Consider the following 13,617-nt stretch of genomic DNA (forward strand, 5'->3'; position numbering starts at 1 on the left):
TGCTGAGTAGTGTTCCACTGTACGGACACGGCATGATTTTTTATCCATTCATCTATTGGTGGATTTTTGTTTCCAGTTTTGGGCTATTACAAATAAAGCTGCTATGAATTAGTGTATAAATCTCTCCATGAACATACGCTTTCATATCTCTTGTGTAAATTCCTAGGGATAGAATGGATGGATCATTTGGTAAGTGTAAGTCTAACTTTTTTTTTTTTATGATATGTTAGTGACCATACAGTACATCATTAGCTTTTGATGTTCCATGATTCATTGTTTACGTATAACACCCAGTGCCCCATGCCTAACTTTTGGAGAGACTATCCCTGTTTTCTACAGTGGTTGTAGCATTTCACATTTCAACAGCAGTGTATGAGTTCCAGTTCTTTCACATCCTTGTCACCATTTGTTATACTCAGTCTTTCTAATTTTAGCCATTCACGTAAGTATACCATGGTATCTCTTTGTGGTTTTAATTTGCTTTTTTTTCTAATGACTGAAGATGCTGAGCTTCTTTCATGTGCTTATTTGCCATCTATTTACCTACCTTCCTTGGAGAGATGTGTATTCAGATTTTTTTTTTTTAAAGATTTTATTTATTTATGTGACAGAGATAGACAGCCAGCGAGAGAGGGAACACAGCAGGGGAGTGGGAGAGGAAGAAGCAGGCTCCCAGAGGAGGAGCCCGATGTGGGACTCGATCCCGGCACGCCGGGATCACGCCCTGAGCCGAAGGCAGATGCTTAACGACTGCGCTGCCCAGGCGCCCCGTGTATTCAGATTCTTGCCCATTTTCTACTGGTCTGTTTCCTTATTACGGAGTTTTGAGCATTCTTTACATACCTTGAATAGAAGTCCTTTATCAGATACGTGATTTGCAGGTATTTTCTCCCAAGTCTGTAGCTTGTCTTTTCATTCTCTTAACAGTATTTTTCGAAGAGTGGAAAGTCTTCATCTGATGAAGGCCAGTCAAGCAATTTTTTCTTTTATGGATCATGCTTTTGGTGGTATGTTTAAAAAATCTTTGCCTAGGGGCGCCTGGGTGGCTCAGTCATTAAACATCTGCCTTTGGTTCAGGGCGTGATCTGGGATAGAGCCCTGCATCAGGCTCCTCCACTAGGAGCCTGCTTCTTCCTCTCCCACTCCCCCTGCTTGTGTTCCCTCTCTAGCTGGCTGTCTCTCTCTGTCAAATAAATAAATAAAATCTTTAAAAAAAATAAATAAAAAATCTTTGCCTAAACCACGGTCATATCTTTTTTTCAGATTTATACCTAGATATTACTATTTTAATATGATTATAAATTAGTTTGCTTTTTAATTTAATTAAATTAATTAATTTAATTTAATTAAAATCTAAATTTTAATTTAATTAAAATTTTTGATTTAATATATAAATATATATATTTATATAATATAAATTATGTTGGTGTATTGATCTTGTATCCTGCAGTTTTGCCTAACTTGCTAATTAGTTCCCACAGCCTTTTTTTGGGGGGGTACATAACATAGATTTTCTAAAATGTACATGTTGTCTATGAATGAAGACATTTTACTTCCTTTCCAATCTGAATGATTTCAATGTCTTTTTCTTGCCTTACTGCATTGGCTAAAACCTCTAGTGCAATGTTGAATAGAAGTGGTAAGAGCAAACATCCTTGCCTCGTTCCTGATGTTAGGGGAACACTTCATCCTTTCACTGTTATTTATGATGATGGTAGCTATAGATGCCTCATAGATGCCCCTACTGAGTTGAGGAAATTTCTTTCTATTCCTACTTTGCTGGGAATTTCTTTTTTAAAAAATCAGGAATGGATGTTGGAATTTGTTAAATGTGTATTCTGCATATATTGATAAGCACATAATTTTTCTTTATTAGCATGTTAATATGAATAATATGATTGATTTTGAATGTTCAATCTTGCATCTCTAAAATAAACTCCACTTGACTGTAATGTATTTGTGTTGTTATACTTTGTTGGATTCATTTTTTTTAACATTTTCTTAAGAATTTTTGCATCTATGCTCATGTGGGATATTAGTTTGTAGTTTTCTTTTCATGTATATATTTTTAAGCAGGGTAATGCTGGTCTCACAAAATGAGTTGGAAAATATTTCTTCCTCCTCAGTTTTCTAGAAGAGTTTTTGTAGAATTGGTATCATTTCTTCCTTAAATATTCAGTAGAATTTACCTGTGAAGTCTCCTTCCCCTGGAGTTTTAACTATAAATTCATTAAAAAAATCATCAAATTCATTGGCACAAAGTTGTACATAATATTTCCTTATTTTTCTTTCAATATCAGTGGAATCTGTATTGAAGCTCACATTCCCAATATTGGGAATTTGTGTCATCTTTCTTCCTTTTTTGATCAGTTTGGCTAGAGGTTTATAAATTTTATCAATGTTCCCAAGGAACTAGCTTTTTGTTAAATTGATTTTCTTATTGTTCTGTTTTCTATTACATTGATTTCTGATCTCATTGTACCCTTTCTTCTGCTTACTTTAGGCTTTAATTTGCTCTTTTTTATTACCTTTTATTATTTTTTAAATTTTATTTTAATTCTAGTATAGTTAACATACAGTGTTATATTAGTTTCAGGTGTAAAATATAGTTTTTCAACAATTGTATATATTGTATACTCAGTATTCATCATGTTAAGTGTAATCTTAAATCCCTTCTAGATCTATCCATGTTATTACAAATGGAGAGATTTCATTCTTTTTTATGGCTGAGTAATATTTCACATACACCCCCACCCCCCACACGCACATCTTTATCCATTCATCTAGTGGTAGAGACTTGGGCTGCTCCACAATTTGGCTATTGTAAATTGTGCTGCAAGTAACGTAGGGGTGCATATATCCTTTTGAATTAGTGTTTTCATATTCTTTGGGTAAATACACAGTAGTGGAATTGCTGGATCATATGGTAGTTCTATTTTTAAATTTTTGAGGAACCTCCATAATGTTTTTCATAGTGGCTGCACCAGTTTGCTTTCCCACTGACAGTGCAAGAGGATTCCTTTTTCTCCACATCCTTGCCAACATGTGCTGTTTGTTATGGTTTTGATTTTAGCCATTCTGATAGGTGTGAGGTGATATCTCATTGTCATTTTGATTTGCATTTCCTCAATAATCAGTGATGTTGAGCATCTATTCATGTCTGTTGTCCATCTGGATGTCTTTGGAGAAATGTCTGTTCATGTCTTTGGCCCATTTTTAAATCAGATTGGTTTTTGGGTGTTGAGTTTTATACGTTCTTTATAGATTTTGGATACTAATCTTTTTTTTTTTTTTAAAGATTTTATTTATTTATTTGACAGAGATAGAGACAGCCAGCGAGAGACGGAACACAAGCAGGGGGAGCGGGAGAGGAAGAAGCAGGCTCACAGCAGAGAAGCCTGACGTGGGGCTCGATCCCATAACGCCGGGATCACGCCCTGAGCCGAAGGCAGACGCTTAACCGCTGTGCCACCCAGGCGCCCCTGGATACTAATCTTTTATTAGATAAGTCATTTGTAAATATCTTCTCCCATTCAGTAGGCTGTCTTTCAGTTTTGTTGACTCTTTCCTTTGCTGTGCAGAAGCTTTTTGTTTTGATGTAGTCTCAATAGTTTATTTTTGCTTTTGTTTCCCTTGCCTCAGGAGACATCTAGAAATATGTTGCTAAGGCTGATGTCAGAGAAATTACTGCCTGCGCTCTCTTCTAGGATATTTACAGTGTTGGGTCTCACATTTAAGTCTTTAATCAATTTTGAGTTCATTTTTGTGTATGGTGTAAGAAAGTGGTCCAGTTTCATTCTTTTGCATTAGCTGTTCAGTTTTCCTAACACCATTTGTTGGAGAGACTGTCTTTTCCCATTGCGTATTCTCGCGTCGTTTGTCAATTAATTTACCATTAATTTGCTCTTCTTCTTCCAGTTTCAAAGGTGGAAGTTGAGTTCATTGATCTGAGACCTTTCATCTTTTCTAAGAAAAGCTTTAATGCTATACATTTCACTCTAAGTACTGCTTTAGCAACATCTCACAAGTTTTGAAATGCTGAGTTTTAATTTTCATTAATTTTAAAATGCTTTCTAATTTCTTTTTCTTTCTTTCTTAATGCATAAATTATTTGGAAATGTTATTTAGTTTCCAAATGCTTGAAGGAGTTTTCAGATATCTTTCTATTATTGTTTTCTTTTTTTTTTTAAGATTTTTTTTTTAAATTTGTGTGACAGAGAGACAGCCAGCAAGAGAGGGAACACAGCAGGGGGAGTGGGAGAGGAAGAAGCAGTCTCCCAGCAGAGGAGCCTGATGTGGAACTCGATCCCGGAATCATGCCCCGAGCCGAAGGCAGACGCTTAACGACTGTGCCACCCAGGCGCCCCCTATTATTGTTTTCTGATCTAACTCCATTGTGGTCAGAGAACAAACTTTGAATGACTTCAATCCTTTTAATTTATGGAGACTTGTCTTATATCCCAGAATATAATCTATCTTGGTAAATATTCCATATTTATTTGAAAGGAATGTGTGTTCTGTTGTTGGCTGGAGTGTTCTGTAAATATCAATTAAGTCAAGTTGTATAATAAATGTTGTTCAAATCTTCTTTACTAATTTTCTGTCCATGGGTTCTATCAAGGTATTGAGAAGAGTAGCTGAAATCTCTAACTATAATTGTAGATTTACCTATAGTTTTTGTTTCATGCAGTGTGAAATCCTGTTATTAGATGCATATGTGGTTAGAATTTTTATTTTCTCTTGATGAATTTATTCCTGTATCACAAAATGACCTTTTAATTCCTGGAAATGTTATTTGCTTTGAAATCTAATTTGTCCGATATCAATAGTCACGTCAGCTTTTTTGGATTAGTGTTAGCATTAGTGTTAGCATCTTTCCCCCTACTTATCCTTTTAATCTATTTGTGCCTTTATATTTAAAGTGTACTTCTTGTAGGCAGCATATAGTCGAGTCTTACTTTTTTAAAAGAAATTCAAGGGGTGCCTCAGTGGCACAGTCAGTTAAGCATCAGACTCTTGGTTTCAGCTCAGGTTGTGATCTCAGGGTCGTGAGACTGAGCCCCGCATCGGGCTCCACTGCTTAACACTCTCCCTCCTCAACCCCTCCAGCCCCCCTGGCCTCTCTAAAATAAATAAATCAATCTTTAAAAAAATCCAATCTGATAATCTCTGACTTTTAATTCGGGTACTTAAACCATTTATATTTAACGTTATTATTGACCTGGCAGGGTTCAAATATGCCATTTTGAAACTTGTTTTCTCTTTATCCCATCTGTTCTTTGTCCCCTTCCCCTCACTCTTTTGTTTTTATATTAATAGAATTTATTATAATTCAAGCTTATTCTCTTTATTGGCCTGTTGTTTTGATATTTTATTGGTCACCTAGGGTTTATACTATGCTTCTTTAAATCATCACAAACTATCTTCAAATGATATTATACCACTTCACGTAAAGTATATGACTCCTACAATAGTATGCCTCCATTTCTCCCTTCTTCGCCATGCATTTTACTTCCACAAATGTTATAAAACCCACTACACTGTTATTACTTTTATTTAAACAATTATTTTTTTTTACAGAGATTTAAATAACAAGAGAATAAAGTATACACACACACACACACACACACACACACACACACACACATTTTTCTTCTGCCTGAAGTACTTCCTTTATATGACTTGCAGTGTGGATGTATTGGTGTCTTAGTCAGCCTGGGTTGTTATAGCAAAATAGTAGAAACGGGGCAGCACAAACAATAGTATTTCTTTCCCACAGTTCTTCAGTCTGGGAATTCCAAGATTAAGGTACCAGCTGATTTGGTTCTATGGTGAGGGCTCTCTTCTTGGCTTGTGGATAGCTGCCTTCTCACTGTCTTTGCATAGGGAAGAGGGACAGCTCCAGTCTCTCTTTGTCCTTTTATAAGGATACTAATCCCATCCAAGGGGCTCCAACCTCATGACTTCATCTAAATCTAATTGCTTTCCAAAGGCCCCATCTCCAAATACCATTATATTGGGGTTAGGGCTTTTGGAGGTGGACATAAGCATTCGGTCCATCATAGTTGGTGATGAATTCTTTCAGTGTTTGTTTGTCTTAAGAAGTCTGCTGCCTTCATTTTTGAAAGTTATTTTTGTGGGGGATAGATTCTAGATTGACAATTCTTTTCTTTTCAGTACTTTGAAAAATGTCATTGCACTATCTTTTCATTTGCGTGGTTTCCAGTGAAAAATCTGCCTTCATCCTTATTTTTGTTCCTGTATATGTAATGTTTTTTTCCTTCTAGCTTCTTTTAAGATTCTTTATCACTTGTTTTGAGCAATTTGATTATGATGTGCGTTGGTGTAGTTTTTTTCATGGTTTTTGAGCTTTTTGAATGGGTTCTCACCAAATTTGGAAGCATGTCAGACATTATTTATTTGACTACCTGAATGGAGACTATCTGAAACTGTCCCACAGCTCACAAATGTTCTGTACATTTTTCTTTCTGGTAGTCTTTCCTGTGTGTTTCATTCTGGACAGTTTTTATAGGTCTTCAAGTTCACTAATCCTTTCTTCTGCAATATCTAATCTGTCATTAATTCCTTTCACAGTAATTTTCATCTCAGAAATTATGGTTGTCACCTCTAAGAGTTCAATTTGGGTCTTTTTTATATCTCCCATGACTGTACTTAAGATATTCAGTCACTCCTCTAACTTCTTGAACATTTGGAATACAGTTATAATAACCATTTCTGTCTGTTAATTCTAACATCTATGTCAATTCTGGTTTAGTTTTGATTGCTATTTCTCTTCATTATGAGTCATATTTCCCTTCTTCTGTGCATATCTGGAAATTTTTGATTGGACCCAGACATTGTGAATTTTACCTTGTTGGATGCTTGATACTTGTGTGTTCTTATAAACATTCTTAAAATTTGTCCTAGGACTCAGCTGAGTTATATGGAGACTGTTCAGTCCTCTAGATTTAGCTTTTGAGAGCTCTTAGGTGGGAACAGCAGCATTTAATCTAGAATTCCTTATTCCCCACTACTGATTCAAAACTCTTCTGAGTATTTTACCCAGTGCCCCTTGAATTATTGGTTTTCTAGTCTGGCTGGTAGGAAAGGTATTATTCCTGATCCTCTGTGAGCTCTGAGTACTGTTCCTTCTAAATGTTTTGGGTTTTTCTTTCCCCATTTTTGGTATTTTTCTCACACACATGTGCTAATGAGTACCCTGCAGAATATTTAAGGGAAACCCTCTGCAGATCTCTAGAGTTTTCTCTCTGTGAAGCTCTCTCTTCTTTGCTACCTCGCTTTCTGAACTGTAGCCACCACAGTCTTCCCTGACTATTAGCTCTGTCTCCTCAACTCAGGAGTCAGCCAACATCTTCTTTGGTTTTTCTTTCCCCTACCATTGTCTGGAAACACTCTGAAAACAGTAAGGTGGTCTCAGCTTGTTTTCCTTTTAGGGATCAATGTCCTTTGTTGCTTCGTGTCCAATGTCTTGAAAAGTATTGTTTGATATACTTTATTTTTATAGTTGCTTTAGGTGGGAGTAAATTTAGTAAATCTAGTACCTGTTACTCCATTTTGGCTAGAAGTAAAAACCCTGTATTTAATCTTTATGTTACGGTTACACTGAAAATGTTACAAACAATAATTTATCACTTTGCTAACTATATAGTGCAAACTTTGCTCTACTATAAATGATGATTTGTAATACCTCGTTTACAAAAATATTTCTGTGAAAAAGAACTTTCGGTTCTTTGAATTCCAATAAAAGATAAAGTATCTGTAAGCTTTATTACCCAGAATCATTTTTTATGCAATAAGAATAGCATTTTAAATGACACAATTCAGTTACAGTGACCATAAGCCATGGAGCCAGACTGAGTTTGCATGGCTTCTGTCTTTATGACTAGTTAATTGCTGCCAAATTCTTTTTTACCTGGTAAGAAGACAAAGATTTTTTTTTCCATTTTTTCAAGACTAAATGATTATTAAGAAAGCATACCACATTGTATAGTTATCTCCCATAGTTCAGTGCATCTGGGGCTATAGAAATGTCACTGTCCCTGCCCCATAACTTCAAATTAACATTCTCAGGTCACAATAATAAGTCTTCCCAAAGGGCACCTTCTGGAAAAACAAGCTACTTCTTCGGCTCATATTTCCCTCTTTTTGCAGCATACAACAGCAGTCTATCCAAGAAGTTTATAAATTGGGGAGTAATGAGGGGATCCACCAGCAAGCTCACAGTTGTTGACAGTCATAAGATTAGAGAAAGCACAAAGGGATAGGTCAATATACTGGCAAAATGTCCTGTGACACCTTGGGAATAACTCTTCATTTTACTCATGGTGGAAACCCCACTGTCCAGTGCATAGGTATTGATGAGGTAGACCAGTGATGGACAGAGCCATGAATAAATGATGTCACCTAGGAGGTGAGATATAAGACTCGCAAAAAATTCTAGGATGCCCTCTTTATGACAGATGATTACTATGGAGTTACAAAGTCCACAGTACTTGGGTTCTCTGCCAATGATGTGTACCGCAGATCTTAGAGTGATCACATGGAAGGAATGTGTGATGAGCACAGCAGCAAAAAGGGCCATCATCTCTGAAGACAACCTCGATAACTTGGTTGAAGGAAGGTGTGACTTCTTTCTGTACATTTCCAGGGCCTAAATCCTGTAAAACTTTACCATGGACCACAGTTCCAAGGACTCCTGAACAAAGTCTTGGAGTTAACCCTGTAAATAGCTCATGCTTCCCATTGATGCTCACAATGTCCTGAGCATAACAAAACAGACCTGGAAGCTGACATACTTGCCACCCAAAAATATTTCATCCTATTGTTGGGGGAAGAGGCTTATATCCCACTTAGATGAGCACCTTCACATACACGAGCTGCTGGGACAGGATGGTGAGATCAGAGCTCAAGAGCACTTGACTGGTCACAACTCCCATAAGGGCACATGGGGACCGAAGACAAATATTTTCTATTCTGGCATCTTTTACATGAAACGTTTTCAGGATTTTCTTATCTCCCATATAGGGTCTCAAGTCTGATTTATTTTCTTCATTCTTAGTTCTCAAATTATCACTCTTCTCCTAACACGTTCAGTTTTCTCAGTCTGTGGAAATTTATTTATTTAAATCACAATTTATTTAAATTACATGTAGCAGGCAGTACTCAAAATTAGGTAGAAAAATTAATGCTCTACAATGTAAGTGTTACACTTAATTCATAAAAGGCAGGAGATTTATAGGAGATATCTCATTTTTCTAATCCATTCATGGTAATTAATATAAATGCACCTACACCAAGCAGAGAGGAGCTTGCTATAAAGGATACAAAGCCTTAAGTTCTTTAGTGAAACATGAAATGAAAGAAAGTCAAAAGAGAAATGAAAGTGAGGTGCAATGGAAGGAGGAGTATACCTGGGATCGAGGTCTTCTGATCTAGCTCTGGCATTGACCAGCTTTGTGGGTTTTAGATAAACTGCCTAACTTTCTCTGGACCTGCTTCCCTATTTGTAAAATGAAAAGTCTGACCTAGAAGATCAGCAAATTTCTTACATATCTACAATTCTCTGAGTCTTGGAGTCTGTAAAAGAAATACGTAATTGGTCACAGGCAATGGGTCTCTGTCACTTAGTTGAGAGAAGCTAGCTTTCTTTAGCCTTATAAAGACCATTCATACACCTTCTCCTATTGTTGTTGATGTTGCGTGGCTTCAAAGAAACTGCCTCTGCAGAGGGGGTTACAGGGAATGGGATGGACAACGTGAAGGAAAAAACCAAAACTTTCTGGGAGAGAAGAAACTAGTACCCCAACCCCTGCTCTCATAGGGCCCAAGGTCTGTCTGGATAGAGACAGAGGAGAACAAGTAAGTCCCTTGAGGCGAAATTATCTTTCAGAAATGGAGAATCCAAATCTAGGAAGATGTTTTGGCACAACATGTGGTGCTAATGCTATTAGCTCTTTCAGTCCTAGACATCTTAGCCCATAGGTTTGTTCTGGAACATACAGCTGAGTAAGGGAGGATAAACTAAAAGAATTATGTCACCTGGAGACCTAGTGTGGAGTTCCAGTGAGGTCCAAGTGGGAGCCTGACTGCTATACAGCAGCCCTGGATGACAGTCTACACCACCAGGTGGGGAGCAGTCATCAACAGTGGTGAAGCCAAGATAGTGCTGTGGGTGGACTCTCAGATTCCAGTTCACAAGCAAGATAGTCTCTTTCTGGTCTAAGATATCTGGGGGGGGGGGCGGTCTCAAGGAATGATTCGATATCCTGCTAATAGGGCAGGTTTGGGAAAATAAAGGAGCTATGGTGATATATGCTCCCCGAGTCGATGAAGAGGCTATGACAGTCACATGAACATGGATGTCTGCCTTTTGGGTTAAACCTTCCAGAGAGTTTTAGAAGACACTTAAAACAGATTAGATCTGTTCATCAAATGGTATAATCTAAAAATCTATCATTCCCATGAAGCTGTTGCTAGACTTTAACCTGTCTGAGGATTTTCTTGCTTTTATTACATTATTCCTGGATAATCCTTCCTTATGTCATGCCAGCACCACTCTCTTCCTCTTGGCCTTTACATTCCCATTGGATCTTATCACACCCCTCACTGTTGGCCCCTCTTCAAGCATAATGGAACATACTGTTTCTTCTTCTTTTAGAAATCAGTCAGCTCTTCTCATCCTCCAATTATCATGGGTGCTCTTCTAGGAACTCCCTCCAATTTGTCTGTTTTTGACTCACCAATACCAACCTGAATTCCATTTCTCTTATCACTGTACTATGTCCCATTAAGTTTCTTTTTTTTCCACTTGCCTTGCTAATATTAATTAAAAAACACTTTCCCCCCTAATGCAGCAAATCCTGAAATCTGCAGCAGGACCCATGGGATCTAAGAATGAAATACTTTGTAGTGAGTAACTGAGCCCAGAATAGCATGTAGGAGTCTGACAGCCAGTCTTTACACTAAGCATTAGACAATGTGTTAAAGTGTGTAGACATTAGCTGAAATCAGATTGTAAGGAAGCCTTCCAAAGGTTCTGATTTGGGTTTTGGCTGGAGCTCATTCTTCTTTTTGTAGGCCAAAAAACCCAGCTGCACGTGTACATACACATACACCCCAATCATCTTATCATATGGTTCAGCAGTAAAAGTTAATTACTATTATTTTCTCATAATATGCTCATTCCTTCAAAAAACTACACAGACCACAACTCTTATCAGTCAAAGATATAATATTAATGAACACAGACTCGTTTATTCACTTACTCATTCAGTCTTCATTCATTATTTGTTCATATTCAGAAATTAAAATGTCTGACACTTAGTTCTGAAGGTTAAAAGTATAAATCAAAAAACCAAAAAGAAAAAAAAAATCTACAGTGGGAAATGTGAAAAGCTGAAATTCACAAAAAAGTAGAATGTTAAGTTTTTCAGACAACCTGTCATGTCTAGAATGGTTCACATGAAAAGAAATGAATACGCCTTGCAGGTAATGAAAAAGACCAAATTATAAACCATTTCATTTGAAATTCCAACCACATTTCCCATAGAAACAGGGCATTAAGTAAATATTTCTGTGAATCACACACTAAATTAGTTAGTAATTGCTGAGTAAATTCATGCTCTTATCAAGCATGCTTTTTTTTTAAGTTATTTACAATGAAACTATAAGGGTTAGTTTTTATAAAAGAAAGTTATTAAGTCTATAGAAATTTTTAGAGTGCATAGTGCCATTAAAATTACTAAGTTATTGCTTTTGGATTGGAAAACACTTTTCAATCGCATCAAGACTCAAACTTCTTACTTAAAGTGGAAAGCAATCCAATTTCAGTATTTTATAATGGAAAACTGCAGTGCCTGTCATTTAAGTCTCTAATGCCTTAGATAGCTAAAGTAAGGGCCTGACATTGAGCAGCTAAAACGTTCCGTGTTCTTTATTTACTCAAACACTCCATCTGCGTGTGTGCTCGTCAGTGCCAAGGGAACTGAAATTTAAGGCTGCTGTTAGAAGGAAGCACTTGCAATTGTATCATCAAATCCTTAATAGCTCTGAATGGTTCTCGTACTTCGACATAAACTTCCATCTTCTTTGACCTTTCGGGAGGAAGTTCGATTTACTGACACAGTTTGTGACAATGGCTTTTACGGTATAGTTGAAAAAATACATAAAGAATTTAGGGACAATTACCATAAGCCCCAATTTTGGGGTAATTTTTGTTGCTGATGTTGTTTCACTCATTTTTAAAAAACAGACCAAAATAAAAAAAAAAAAACCAAGCTTTCTAAATATCTAGTACTAAAACAGTGACAAGTACTCACACTTCTATATTTAAATGTGAACTGTATGGAGACACAGGCTGTGATGCAGAGGCTGAGCTAGAAGTATTGGAATGTTGGTAGCAGGCAATCCCTATCAGAATACCACCAGTGTTTTTTACAGAGCTAGAACAAACAATTCTAAAATTTGTATGGAACCACAGAAGACACTGAATAACCAAAGCAACCCTGAAAAAGAAAAGCAAAGCATCACGATTTCGGACTTCAAGCTCTATTACAAAGCTGTAGTCATCAAGACAGTATGGTACTGTCACAAAAACAGACACATAGATCAATGGAACAGAACAGAAAACCTGGAAATGGACCCACAACTATATGGGCAACCAACCTTCAACAAAGTAGAAAAGAGTGTCCAACGGAAAAAAAGACAGTCTCTTCAATGAATGGTGTTGGGAAAACTGGACAGCAGCAACATGCAGGAGAACGAAACTGAACTATTTCATTTGCATTACATCATACACAATAATAAATTCAAAATGGATGAAAGACCTAAATGTGAGAGGGGAAACCATAAACATTCTAGAGGAGAACAAAGGCAGCAACGTTTTTGACCTCAGCCATAGCAGTTTCTTACTAGACATGTCACCAGGGGCAAGGGGAACAAAAGCAAGAGCCAATTATTGGAACTTCATCAAGATAAAAAGCTTCTACACAGTGAAGGAAACAATCAACAAAACTAAAAGGCAGCCTAGGGAATGGGAGAAGATATTTGCAAATGACATACCTGATAAAGGGTTACTATCCAAAATCTATAAAGAACTTATTAAACTCAACACCCACAAAACAAATAACCCGGTTAAGAAGTGGGTAGAAGGGGGCTCCTGGGAGGCACAGCGGTTAAGCGTCTGCCTTCGGCTCAGGGCGTGATCCCGGCGTTATGGGATCGAGCCCCACATCAGGCTCCTCTGCTGTGAGCCTGCTTCTTCCTCTCCCACTCCCCCTGCCTTGTGTTCCCTCTCTCACTGGCTGTCTCTACCTCTGTCAAATAAATAAATAAAATCTTTAAAAAAAAAAAAGAAATGGGTAGAAGACATGAATAGACATTTTTCCAAAGAATACATCCAGATGGCCAACAGACACATGAAAAGTTGCTCCACATCACTCATCATCAGGGAAATACACATCAAAACCACAATGAGATACCACCTCACACCTGTCAGAATGTCTAAAATTAACAACACAGGAGACAGCAAGTGTTGGTGAGGATGCGGAGAAAAGGGAACCTCTTGCACTGTTGGTGGGAATGCAAACTGGTGCTGCC

The 13,617-nt window shown here is 37.2% G+C and overlaps 1 protein-coding gene and 1 pseudogene across 13 annotated transcripts in view; both read right to left on the minus strand.

The window, feature by feature from the left end:
* BACH2 (BTB domain and CNC homolog 2) overlaps nucleotides 1-13,617 on the minus strand; it is a 376,418-nt gene that overhangs the window by 82,361 nt on the left and 280,440 nt on the right. The window lies entirely within an intron of this gene.
* On the minus strand, nucleotides 4,291-12,516 carry LOC117804229 (annotated as a pseudogene).

Source organism: Ailuropoda melanoleuca, chromosome 10 (assembly GCF_002007445.2).
Source record: "Ailuropoda melanoleuca isolate Jingjing chromosome 10, ASM200744v2, whole genome shotgun sequence".
NCBI lineage: Eukaryota > Metazoa > Chordata > Mammalia > Carnivora > Ursidae > Ailuropoda > Ailuropoda melanoleuca.